Source organism: Mus caroli, unplaced genomic scaffold (assembly GCF_978045245.1).
Source record: "Mus caroli unplaced genomic scaffold, Mus_caroli_1 scaffold_4, whole genome shotgun sequence".
NCBI lineage: Eukaryota > Metazoa > Chordata > Mammalia > Rodentia > Muridae > Mus > Mus caroli.
Window position 1 is genome coordinate 99266117 of NW_028227259.1, and position 13750 is coordinate 99279866.

The following is a 13750-nucleotide window of genomic DNA, read 5'->3' on the forward strand; positions in this document are numbered from 1 at the left end:
TATCTGTCACACTTTAAGACAATGTTGGGGTGATAACTAACATGAGAGCATGAACCGGAAGCTGGGGTCATAGCTGCAATGGAAGCAGGTGTTGGGGAGGGGACCCTTGGTGAGAAGAGAAGTTAAGCAGAAACAACCCTGGTGATGGTACTGTGCACTCTACAGTTAGTTTTCTATTTTTTGTCAGTCTCTATCATGGGCCATAGAAGAAAGAACTGTTCTAAAATAGAAGTAGATCTATTCAGCTCAGTGAAAAAGCAAATGTTGTGAATTCAGAGGAGAATTCTGCAAATACAATCTGGATAGACTAAAAGTACAGTTGGCAACAAGGCATGCTGGATAAGAGTCCACTTTGGAAACAACTAGATTTGCCTTCTTTATTCTTTTATACCATTTGTAAAAAAAAAATGCTCATGAATAGAATCATATTTAAGATTTAATAGTTTATATTTATAAACAAGTATGTGTGTATATAACATATATGGGTCCAGTAACAATTGAGCAAAAAAGTGGCCATGAAGCTGAACACAGGTGTAGGAGAATATATAGGGGTTTGTGAGTAGAAGAAAAATGTTGTTATTGAAAATATTTCAATATTGAAGAAAATTGTTTACCCCACACACCTATTATTACAAGGCCAAAGATACTGATGTATATTTTGACCTATTATTCTACATTTAGCAATACATCACAAAGATGTCAGCATCCCTAAAACACATTGAGAAAAATACAGATACAATTTGGTGCCTGAATGCCTGATGAAGATATAGCATCTTACCCTTCAGAAACTTGTTTCTTTCCAATGGTTTTGAGAATCGAGGAAGATGCAGCTCCAGGTCTATTGGCAGGAAATTTGTTGATTGGTTGCTCCATCTGCTTCACTAGAACCAAACAGTTGATATTCCAAGCCTATGACACTGATTATTCCACAGAGCTCAGACTGTGCCCAGGAGCCTGCCATCTGCTCAGTGACCCAGAATACCACAGGCTACAGAGCAAAATCCATGACATGCATGTACTAGACATGGGTGTCATATTTCTGTCTTAACACAGAGGTGCTAGGAATACCAATAAAGGTGTCACTTTTAACAGAGTATATCTCAGCCCTTCCTTCATCAGTTACTCTGACACAAGAATCTCAGGCAGGCACAGGAACTCACTTGATGGCAGGGGTTATCAGGAAACATGAATCATTTTTCAATTAACATCCCAGAACTAGACTCCAGTCCTGAGCCATCCAAAAAGAGGAATGTATTGTATTCATATAGTAAATCTGTGCAGTGCAGAATTGATGAGCTTGATGTCACTGATGCAATGAGAAACAGATGCAGCTGTGGTGACCTTCAACATTCCTTGACCTGTAGTCACACACCAAAACAGAGCTAGACATCAGAGATCAGGGTCAAGTGGATCTGCTATCAAACCCTGCTGGAGAGGGAAGGAAAGTCAGATTCTCCTGAGGCCTTTCCTAAGAAAATTTCACTTGTCCTAAGTCACCATGCATTTAGGACAGCTATGAAAACCTTAGAGCAGCTGAAACACACAGGTGTGTTTTATAAAAAGTGCAGGAAATTTTTTCCAATGTACAGCTGCTCCTTACCTAAATGGATGCAATCTTTTTGTTCTATTAACTGCCTCTTTCTATGGGGAGGGTTGGTGAATAAATGTTCCTTTTCTGTCTTCATAGGAAAGTTTCTCCCAAAGCTTGACCAACTTTACCAGTTTTGTGTCTTTTTCATGTTTCAAGCAAAAAAAAAAAAAAAAAAAAAAATTCCTTGAGTCTGCAGAGTAGGAGGATAACATTGTTAAACATTAATGCCAGATCTAAAAACCGGGGTCCAGAAGGAATGAAGGCTGCACAGCGAAAAAAATAACAGGCAAAGTCTACAAAAGGGGACTTATTCTTTCATCAGTGAGTAGGCACAAAACAAATCACCCTATACGGAGTACCAGGACACCACAGAAAAGGGGAAACTTGACTAAATTGTGAAACCAGCACTACTTTCACAAGCCAATCTGACAACAGTGTTACAGGAGTGAATGACCTCACAGTGGCATGGGAAATTGGTTCTTATGTGTGTGGAGGGGATACATTTGCAATCAGAAAGTTAAGGTGGCTCTCAATTTCAGATTCAATACAAGTGAGCTGTGCTTATCAACTAAGCTGGTGGAAAACACACTGAGTAATCCCAGCCCTTCTTCCAAAGAACAGCTCCTCATCCCAGCTGGCACACCTGCATGCTGACTGGTAAGATCCCTTGAAGCCTTTTCAGAGTGTCCAAGGAGTCTCGTCACCACAGTCATTATTCTCAAAGAGAATAATTCTATGCTGAGTCACATGACTTGTAATTACCTAATGAGAACACCAGAGGGACAGATTCAGAAAGGAACATGAGGAATTGATGACTTCAGCCTGTTCATCTGCTTCACAGTTGTCAGGTCTAATGATGGCCCCTCATACAGGAAGTTACTGGTCCTCCTATTGTTTACAATCTAGAAGATAAAGGAAGACAAGTCAAAGAAAAAGCAATGTTACTTTTGGAAAGTCTACATTTTATTAAAGACTTTACTCAACAACCGAGTGCCTCATTCACTCTTTCTTTTTGCAATTTACATCCAAGAAAATGAATTATAAGCTGATGCTGAATTTTGTGAATGAACAATCTCTGATGGTTTGTATATGATGCTGTTTCTAGTCTTGGGGGTATCTGAATACCTGCTCTCAAGTTGGTGGCACTGTTTGGGAAGTCTCAGTAGCTATGATCATGCTGGGGGACATTTGCCACTAGGGATGGGTTTGAATTTTTAAAAAATGGGGGTGTTTTAGAGAAACCACCCAGTGGTTAAGAGGCTGCTCTTTCAGACTACTGGGTTCATTTCCCATTACCCACATGAAAACTCATGACTGCCCCTACAGTACCAGGATCTGGCACTCCCTCACACACACACATATGCAAGCAAAACACCAGTGCACATGAAAAAAAATTAATGGAAACCAAAATAGAAAAAGATCTGAAATAGGAAATAATTATTTTGAAATGTGCCAAATATCACAGAGCACCGGGGAAAAACCACTTAAAATGATTGAGAAACTACCAAACCCCAGTAGAATTATAATCATCAAAAACTCTGACAAAGCATGCCTTTAATCCCAGCACTTGGAAGGCAGAGGCAGGTACATTTCTGAGTTTGAGGTCAGCCTGGTCTACAAAGTGAGTTCCAGGACAGCCAGGGCTATACAGAGAAACCCTGTCTTGAAAAACCAAAAAAAAAAAAAAAAAAAAAAAAAAAAGTGACACGAAGTGTTGGTGAGTATGTAGAGAGAGAATGGAGCACTAGTCATGGTTGTCTATACTGCAAAATATACAAGAATTGTGGGAAAGCATCTGGAGATGCCGCAGAATGAGCTAAAACTAACAGTACTACCTGACCCAGCTTTTTCACTTCTGGGCATATGTAGAGAGGATTATATGCCCTACTCCAGAACTACTTCAAACCCCAATGTTTGCTGCTGCTGTGTTCACTAGTGCATTGAATTACATTACAACTAGTAGTTCATCAACAGATGGAATAAAAATGAAAGGCTGATATATACATAACATGAAACAAAAATAGTAAAAGATCTGAAATGGGAAATAATTATTTTGAAATGTGCCAAATATCACAGAGCACGATGAAAAACCACTTAAAATGATTGAGAAGCTACCAAACCCCTGTAGAATTGTAATCATCAAAAACTCTGACAAAGCACACCTTTAATCCCAGCACTTGGAAGGCAGAGGCAGGTAGATTTCTGAGTTCGAGGTCAGCTCCAAAGAAGAACAAAGTTTTAAAATATGCAGAAAAGACATAGGTATAAAATGATTAACACCAAGTGAGGTCACCCAATATCAGAAAGGAAAATGCATGTTCTCTCTCCTATGCATTATCTGCCCATATATGTACATAAGTAGTCATGTGGTTACAGTAGAAGCAGTAGGAAAGAGGACAAAAGGACTAAATACTAGAGGACCAGGGAGGACAAAAGGGCTGACTGACATGAGCTGTACATTGTAAAGAGGATATTCATCACATGGTTTTCTCATTCAAATGTCATGGAATTTTCAGTCTTTGTGGTAGATAGGTGCACTAGAATATATTCCTTATTGAAAGTATGGAATCAATTGTGAAGTTCCACAGATCAGAATGCTGTCTTTAATGTAGAAGTCTATAAAGATTTATAGAGTTTGAGTCTGGTTGGCTTTGATGTGAGATTTTATTTGCAAAGTTCTTATAATAAACACTATAAAATTTTATTTTTGAGATAATGATTACAATATCACTCTCTTCCATTTCCTCCTTTCGAACTTTCCAATATTACCCTCCAAACCAACCCCTCCCCACACACATACAGTTCCACCAGTTCATATTAAAAATAGTAACTTAAGAATAAGCCTCGGTCTCCAGACAACCAGCCACCTTCCTGGTCAGAGTACAGGTGTCCGCCCGACCCAAGAGGCTTCTGCCTCAGGTTCCGTGGGAGCCAGCTTGGTTCTGGGACTCTGCGGAGGGCAGTCTGCACAGGTGAGCTTGTGGAATACAGAGACCAGAAGTCTCTGGGACAGGCGAGAGCCACAGACCCTCTGAGGCGGCACCATTTTCGGCTCCAGACAACCGGCCACCTTCCTAGTCAGAGCACAGGTGTCCGCTGGGCCCGAGAGGCTTCTGCCTCAGGTTCCGTGGGAGCCACCTTGGTTCTGTGACTCCGCGGAAAGTAGTCTACACAGGTGAGAGAGTGGACTATTGAAACAACGGCTTCTGTGACAGGCCAAAGCAACACAGCTTCTGGGAAAGATCCTGTTTTGGGCCTTCATCTTTGACCAGGAGAAGGTCCAAACACCAGATAACTGTGCACCTTCCCTGAAGGAGGAGACCTTGCCTACAGAGACTGCTCTGACCACTGAAACTCAGAGGAGAGAGCTAGTCTCCCAGGTCTGCTCATAGAGGGTAACAAAAATCACCAGAGGAACAATCTCTAAACAGAGACAACTATAACAACTAACTACAGAGATTACCAGATGGCGAAAGGTAAACGTAAGAATCTTACTAACAGAAACCAGGAACACTCACCATCATCAGAACCCAGCACTCCCACTTCGTCCAGTCCAGGGCACCCCAACACACCTGAAAAGCTAGACCTGGATTTAAAAGCATATCTCATGATGATAGTAGAGGATATCAAGAAGGACTTAAATAACTCACTTAAAGAAATACAGGAGAACACTGCTAAACAAGTAGAAGACATTAAAGAGGAAACACAAAAATCCCTTAAAGAATTGCAGGAAAACATAACCAAACAGGTAGAAGACATTGAAGAGGAAACACAAAAATCCCTTAAAGAATTGCAGGAAAACACAACCAATCAGGTGATGGAATTGAATAAAACCATCCAAGACCTAAAAAGGGAAGTAGACACAATAAAGAAACCCAAAGTGAGGCAACGCTGGAGATAGAAAACCTAGGGAAGAAATCTGGAACCATAGATCCCAGCATCAGCAACAGAATACAAGAGATGGAAGAGAGAATCTCAGGTGCAGAAGATTCCATAGAGAACATCAACACAACAATCAAAGAAAATGGAAAATGCAAAAAGATCCTAACTCAAAACATCCAGGAAATCCAGGACACGATGATAGAAGTGGATGAGAATGAAGATTTTCAACTCAAAGGACAAGCAAACATCTTCAACAAAATTATTGAAGAAAACTTCCCAAATCTAAAGAAAGAAATGGCCATGAACATACAAGAAGCCTACAGAACTCCAAATACAATGGACCAGAAAAGAAATTCCTCCTGACACATAATAATCAGAACAACAAATGCACTAAATAAAGATAGAATACTAAAAGCAGTAAGGGAAAAAGGTCAAGTAACATATAAAGGCAAGCCTATCAGAATTACACCAGATTTTTCATCAGAGACTATGAAAGCCAGAAGAGTCTGGACAGATGTTATACAGACACTAAGAGAACACAAATTCCAGCCCAGGCTACTATACCCAGCCAAACTCTCAATTATCATAGATGGAGAAACCAAAGTATTACACTACAAAACCAAATTCTCCCATTATCTCTCCACGAATTCAGCCCTTCAAAGGATAATAACAGAAAAAAACCAATACAAGGACAGGAACCACGCCCTAGAAACAACAAGAAGGTAATCCCTCAACAAACCTAAAAGAAGACAGCCACAAGAACAGAATGCCAACTTTAACAACAAAAATAACAGGAAGCAACAATTACTTTTCCTTAATATCTCTTAATATCAATGGACTCAACTCCACAATAAAAAGACATAGACTAACAAACTGGCTACACAAACAAGACCCAACATTTTGCTGCTTACAGGAAACTCAACTCAGAGAAAAAGATAAACACTACCTCAGAATGAAAGGCTGAAAAACAATTTTCCAAGCAAAAGGTATGAAGAAACAAGCTGGAGTAGCCATTCTAATATCTAACAAAATCGACTTCAAACCCAAAATAATAAAAAAAGAAAAAGAAGGGGCACTTCACACTCATCAAAGGTAAAATCCTCCAAGAGCAACTCTCAATTCTGAATATATATGCTCCAAATACAAGGGCAGCCACATTCATTAATAATAAGACAAAAAGACCACCAACAGGTTGGGAAAGGATCTTTACCTATCGTAAATCAGATAGGGAAGTAATATCCAATATATATAAAGAACTCAAGAAGGTGGACTCCAGAAAATCAAATAACCCCATTAAAAAATGGGGCTCAGAACTGAACAAAGAATTCTCACCTGAGGAATACCGAATGGCAGGGAAGCACCTGAAAAAATGTTCATCATCCTTAATCATCAGAGAAATGCAAATCAAAACAACCCTGATATACCACCTCACACCAGTCAGAATGGCTAAGATCAAAAATTCAGGTGACAGCAGATGCTGGCCAGGATGTGGAGAAAGAGGAACACTCCTACATTGTTGGTGGGATTGCATGCTTGTACAACCACTCTGGAAATCAGTCTGGCAGTTCCTCAGAAAATTGGACATAGTACTATGTCCAATTGCCAGAGGTATTGCTGGAGGATCCAGCAATACCTCTCCTGGGCATATATCCAGAAGATGTCCCAACCGGTAAGAAGGACACATGCTCCACTATGTTCATAACAGCCTTCTTTATTATAGCAAGAAGCTGGAAAGAACCCAGATGCCCCTCAACAGAGGAATGGATACAGAAAATGTGGTACATTTACACAATGGAGTACTACTCAGTTATTAAAAAGAATGAATTTATGAAATTCATAGCCAAATGGATGGACCTGGAGGGCATCATCCTGAGTGAGGTAACACAATCACAAAAAATCTCACACAATATGTACTCACTGATAATTGGATACTAGCCCAGAACTTAGGATACCCAAGATATAAGATACAGTTTGCTAAACACATGAAACTCAAGAAGAATGAAGACTGAAGTGTGGACACTATGCCCCTCCTTAGAATTGGGAACAGAACACCCATGGAAGGAGTTACAGAAAAAAAGTTTGGAGCTGTGACAAAAGGATAGACCATCTAGAGACTGCCATATCCAGAGATCCATCCCATGATCAGCATCCAAACGCTGACACCATTGCATTTACTAGCAAGATTTTGCTGAAAGGACCCAGATATACCTGACTCTTGTGAGACTATGCCGGGGCCTGACAAACACAGAAGTGGATGCTCACAGTCAGCTAGTGAATGGATCATAGGGCCCCCAATGGAGAAGCTGGAGAAAGTTCCGAAGGAGCTGAAGGGATTCGCAACCCTATGGGTGGAACAACATTATGACCTAACCAATACCCGGGAGCACTTGACTCTAGCTGCATATGTATCAAACGATGGCCTAGTCTGCCATCACTGGAAAGAGAGGCCCGTTGGACATGCAAACTTTATATGCCCCAGTACAGGGGAACGCCAGGGTCAAAAAAAAAAAATGGGAATGGGTGGGTAGGGAAGTAGGGGAGAGGGTATGGGGGACTTTTGGGATAGTATTTGAAATGTAATTGAGGAAAAGATGTAATAAAAAATAGTTTAAAAAAAAAGAAATCAAGAAGGTGGACACCAGAAAATCAAATAACCCCATTAAAAAATGGGGCTCAGAGCTAAACAAAGAATTCTCACCTGAAAAATACCTAATGGCTGAGAAGCACCTGAAAAAAATGTTCAGCATCCTTAATCATCAGAAAAATGCAAATCAAAACAACCCTGATATTCCACCTCACACTCATTAGTCAGAATTGCTAAGATCCAAAATTCAGGTGATAGAAGATGCTGGCGAGGATGTGGAGAAAGAGGAACACTCCTCCATTGTTGGTGGGATTGACAGCTTGTACAACCACTCTGAAAATCAGTCTGGCAGTTCCGCAGAAAATTGGACATAGTACTACCGGAGGATCATGCAATAACTCTCCAAGGCATATATCCAGAAGATGTTCCAACCAATAAGAAGGACACATGCTCCACTATGTTCATAGCAGCCTTATTTATAATCGCCAGAATCTGGAAAGAACCCAGATGCCCCTCAAAAGAGGAATGGATACAGAAAACATGGTACATTTACACAATGGAGTACTACTCAACGATTAAAAAGAATGAATTTATGAAATTCCTAGGCAAATGGATGGACCTGGAGGGCATCATCCTGAGTGAGTTAACCCAATCACAAAAGAACTCAAATGATATGTACTCACTTATAAGTGGATATTAGCCCGGAAACTTAGAATACCCAAGATATAAGATACAATTTGCAAAAAACATGAAACTGGAGAAGAACGAAGACCAAAGTGTGTACACTTTGCTCTTCTTAGAATTGGGAACAAAACACCCATGGTAGGAGTTACACAGACAAAGTTTGGAGCTGAGACAAAAGTATGGACCATCTAGAGACTGCCATATCCAGCGATCCATCCCATAATCAGCCTCCAAACGCTGACACCATTGCATACACTAGCAAGATTTTGCTGAAAGGACCCTGATATAGCTGTCTCTTGTGAGACTATGCTGGGTCCTAGCAAACACATAAGTGGATGCTCACAGTCAGCTATTGGTTGGATCACAGTGCACCCAATGGAGGAGCTAGAGAAAGTACCCAAGGAGCTAAAGGGATTTCAACCCTATAGCTGGAACAATATGAACTAACCAGTACCCTGGAGCTCTTGTCTCTAGCTGCATATGTATCAAAAGATGGCCTAGTCGGCCATCCCTGGAAAGAGAGGCCCATTGGACTTGAAACTTTATATGCCCCAGTACAGTGGAACGCCAGGGCCAAAGAGTGGGAGTGGATGAATTCCTTAGTGGGGAGGAGAGTATATGGGATACTTTTCGGATAACATTGGAAATGGTAATGAGGAAAATACTTAATTATAAAAAAAGAAAAATATGCAGAGTTAAAAATACACTTGTATCTAAAAAGAATATGTATTTGATAATTCAATAGACAACAGTTTATGTAAGATAGACATAGGGCAACATATATAACAGAGCTTTGAATTTTTAATTATTGCTACTTTGGATGAGATTAAATATTGTATTATTTTGAACGTTAAAAAAATATTCAGATTTCAGCAGATGCTGGTGAGGATTTGGAGAAAGAGGAACACTCCTTCATTGTTGGTGGGATTTCAAGCTTGTACAACCACTCTGGAAATCAGTCTGGTGGCTCCTCAGAAAATTGGACATTATATTACCAGAGGATCCATCAATACCTCTCCTAGGCATATATCCAAAAGATGTTCCAACTAGTAAGAAAGACACATGCTCCACTATGTTCATAGCAGCCTTATTTATAATAGCTGGAAGCTGGAAAGAACCCAGATGCCCCTCAAAAGAGGAATGGATACAGAAAATGTGGTACATTTACACAATGGAGTACTACTCTGCTATTAAAAAGAGTGGATTTATGAAATTCCTAGGCAAATGGATGGAACTGGAGGGCATCATCCTGACCGAGATAACCCAATCACAAAAAAAACTCACATGATATGTACTCACTGATATGTGGATATTAGCCCAGAAACTTAGAATACCCAAAATATAAAATACAATTTGAAAAACAGAGGAAACTCAAGAAGAACGAAGACCAAAGTGTTGATACTTTGCCCCTTCTTAGAATTGGGAACAAAACACCCATGGAAGGAGTTACAGAGAAAAAGTTTGGAGCTGAGACGAAAGGATGGACCATCTAGTGACTGCCATACCCTGAGATCCATCCCATAATTAGCCTCCAAACGCTGACACCATTGCATATACTAGCAAGATTTTGTTGAAAGGACCCTGATATAGATGTCTCTTGTCAGATTATGCCCATGCCTAGCAAACACAGAAGTGGATGTTCACAGTCATCTATTGGATGGATCACAGGGCACCCAATGGAGGAGCTAGAGAAAGCACGCAAGGAGCTGGGGGGATCTGCAACTCTATAGGTGGAACAACAATATGAACTAAACATTACACCCTCGGAGCTTGTGTCTCTAGTTGCATATATATGTCAGAAGATAGCCTAGTTGTCCATCAGTGGAAAGAGAGGCCCATTTTTCCTGCAAACTGTACATGCCTCAGTACAGGGGAACTCCAGGGCCTAGAAGTGGGAGTGGGTGGGTGGAGGAGTGGGTGGGGGAGGGTGTGGAGGACTTTTGGGATAGCATTAGAAATATAAATGAGGAAAATTCCTAATAAAAATTTTTTTTTAAAAAGTATGGTAAAGTTCTGCACTAAAACTGTCTGGCCATTACCCATTTTTTGGAAGCAAGACTTTTAATAATTACTAGTAGTTCTGTAGGGGTTATAGGACTATACATTTAACTTGACATTGAGTTTTACATTTTGTAAGTTGAATTTGTCTTGAAAATAATCCATTTCATTTAAGTTTTTCAATTTTGTAGAGTACAGGTTTTTGACTTAAAACTAAAAGATTTCCTTGGTGTCTAGTGTCCCGTCTCCCTTTTCTTTTTTATTACTGGATATTTTCTTTATTTCCATTTCAAATGTTATCCCAGTTCCTGATTTCCCCTCTGAAAAAGACCCTCCCCCATCCTGTTCTACTTTCCCCTTGCTATGTCCGTGGCTAAGTCTTCCTTTTCTTTTCTGATTTTATTAATTTGGATTCTTACTCTGTGCCCTTTTGTTAGTTTGGCTAAGAGTTTATCCATTTTAGTGCTTTTTCTCAAAGAATCAGCTCTTCATTTTGTTGATTCTTCATGTGATTCTCTTTGTGTTTTGTTTATTTGTTTGTTTTTTGGGTTTTTTTGTTGTTGTTTTTGTCTTCGATATTTCCTATATTTACATTTCAAATGTTTCCCTTTCCATGTCTCCCTTTTGCAACCCCCCTTTCCCATCCCCTTCCCTCTGCCCCTGTGAGGGTGATTCCCCAACCACTCAGAACATGGGGGTTCTGGTTCAATATCTTAGAGATGATATGCCCTGATCTACTTTCCATACTTATTTCTTTATTTTTGAGTCATCTAATATAGACTAACCTAGCCTGCAGGCAATTATGAAGCTGAGGCTAGCTTGAATATTTACCCTTGTGCTACCACCCCTAAATCCTGAGAGTTGGGCTGTGGACTACAACAGCCAGCAGTGAAAACAGTTCCTGTGAAACTGCATACTTTTGTTCTTTATTAAGGAGAAAATGGAGAGTAAATAGCACCTTTGGAACTGCAAGCTACTGTTTGAAATGAGCAGTATAACTTCAAAGGCAATTGAAAACCTTACGGGAGACTAGGCTTGATATATTGCCCTCTTGCCTTCACATGGGAAGAAGAGGGAGGAGTATCAGGAGTACACAGCTGTCTCACTGCAGAGGCAGCTCATACATGACAGCCTATCTCAACAGTAACAAAGAGCCCCAAAAAATCTAGTAGAGAGACTCATTTTCTGAATGAGGTCACATTCTGGTCTCTTGGTCACTGAGTGCTCTGCTTACCTGGTTCAGTGTGCCCATCTCTTGACCAGCTGGACATGCACACGTCTCAGACCTTCCAGCTGTCTCTAAGACTAGCATGTGGCCCAATGTAACACTGAATATTTTTTTGCCTCATATAAAGATATTTGTGACATTGGTTTAAAATGTTGTTTTGGTATGAGGAATGAGGCAGGAGATTTGTAAATTTGATCAAACCTGATCTAAAGAATAAGTGGCCACCAGGCAAAAAAAAATTCTGAGGGACTGCACATCCTCTTAATTAGACAGAATTATCAGCCAGGATAGGCTATGATGTAAGACCCTCTGGAAGTATATCAGAAATGAGCAATTGAATGAGTTGAACAAAGTCAACCTGAGATTTACCTCAGTGGTTCGATGCTTGCTTGGCATGTATGATGACTTGGGACTCCACCTCACACAGTGTGAAAATATTTGAAATTTTCAAACTTGATGGCTCAGCTCAGTGACTAATTACCACCATAGCTCAAGTCTAGTTACTGGACTATCTGTTTCCAGACTGGGTAAACTAAGGATGTGAGGAATTGCTATAAGTAAAGTACTTCGAGTTATACAATCAAGAGTTTATTTCACATACAGAGAATATTTGGAATTACCTTTAAATTTTCATTCTCAATACTTTCTTGTTTTAATTTGTTTAGTGTGTGTTTGTGTGATTGTGTGTGTGTGTGTGTGTGTGTGTGTGTGAATGTATGTGTATATTGTAGATTCTTTAGACAGAAACCCAGTATGTAGAACTGTTGAGCAATACTAAGGGTCCCAACCACTGTCTTGAAATGGAATGACAGGCAAATAGACAGAAAGGTAGATATTGTTCTAAGATGAAGTCATAGTATTCTTTCAAACATCCAAGGTGCAGTCCTAAAACCAGAGCCCAGAACAAACTGGGCTACTACTCCTCAATTAAGGTTAATGAAAACACCTGAAGCTTCACACATTCTCTTCACACTGTGACGGAGGGGAATACCATTGGAGGCACACAAAACTCAGGCAACTGCTACTGAACAATGTCATTTATTCAATTACTTCATTTTTCTGAAGTCTTTGTGAAATACTGTGATTTTTGTCTAAAACGTTCTCAATTTTGTGTATATGCAGATTTATTGTACATATTGTGCATGTAAATGCCAGGATCCACAGATGTCTGAAGAAATGGAACTAACACCTGAAGCCTGAGTTGCAGCTGGAGGCACCTAATGATAGTTCTGAAAACAAATTTTGCCCTCTTCTAAAGCAACATGTACTATTAAAACATGATCCATTGCCCTTTGGGGCTCCTGAGCTTTTTTTTGTTGTTGTTGTTGATTGTTTGTTTTTCTGAAGAGCATGAAAGGAATTTTCTGTGAGCAAACTTCCAGCAGGTTCACAGGTTCCAAGCAACAAGGCCTGTGAAGTTGACAGGCAGGCAGGGAAAGAGGGTGAGGGAAAGAAAGAAAACAAGAGTGTGAGAGACATGAAGATTGTTTTTATGACTTCTTTTTTACCACCGGCCAATCGAGATATCCATATGTGAACCACCTTAGCTGATAACTTTATCCACCTACCCAAGATTTTGAATCATGATATGTCTGGCATCCATGTGTTCATTTTGACTCTCAACAGAGGGCAGTTGCTACAGAATGCTTAAAATTAGATACTTTATTCTACTCAGACAACAGGAATAACATCTAAAGAACCCATGTTCTATGCATTCACTTAATAGTACAGAGAAGAACAAAAAGTTTACAAGTCAATGAAAAAGGATCTAGTTAATCTTTCC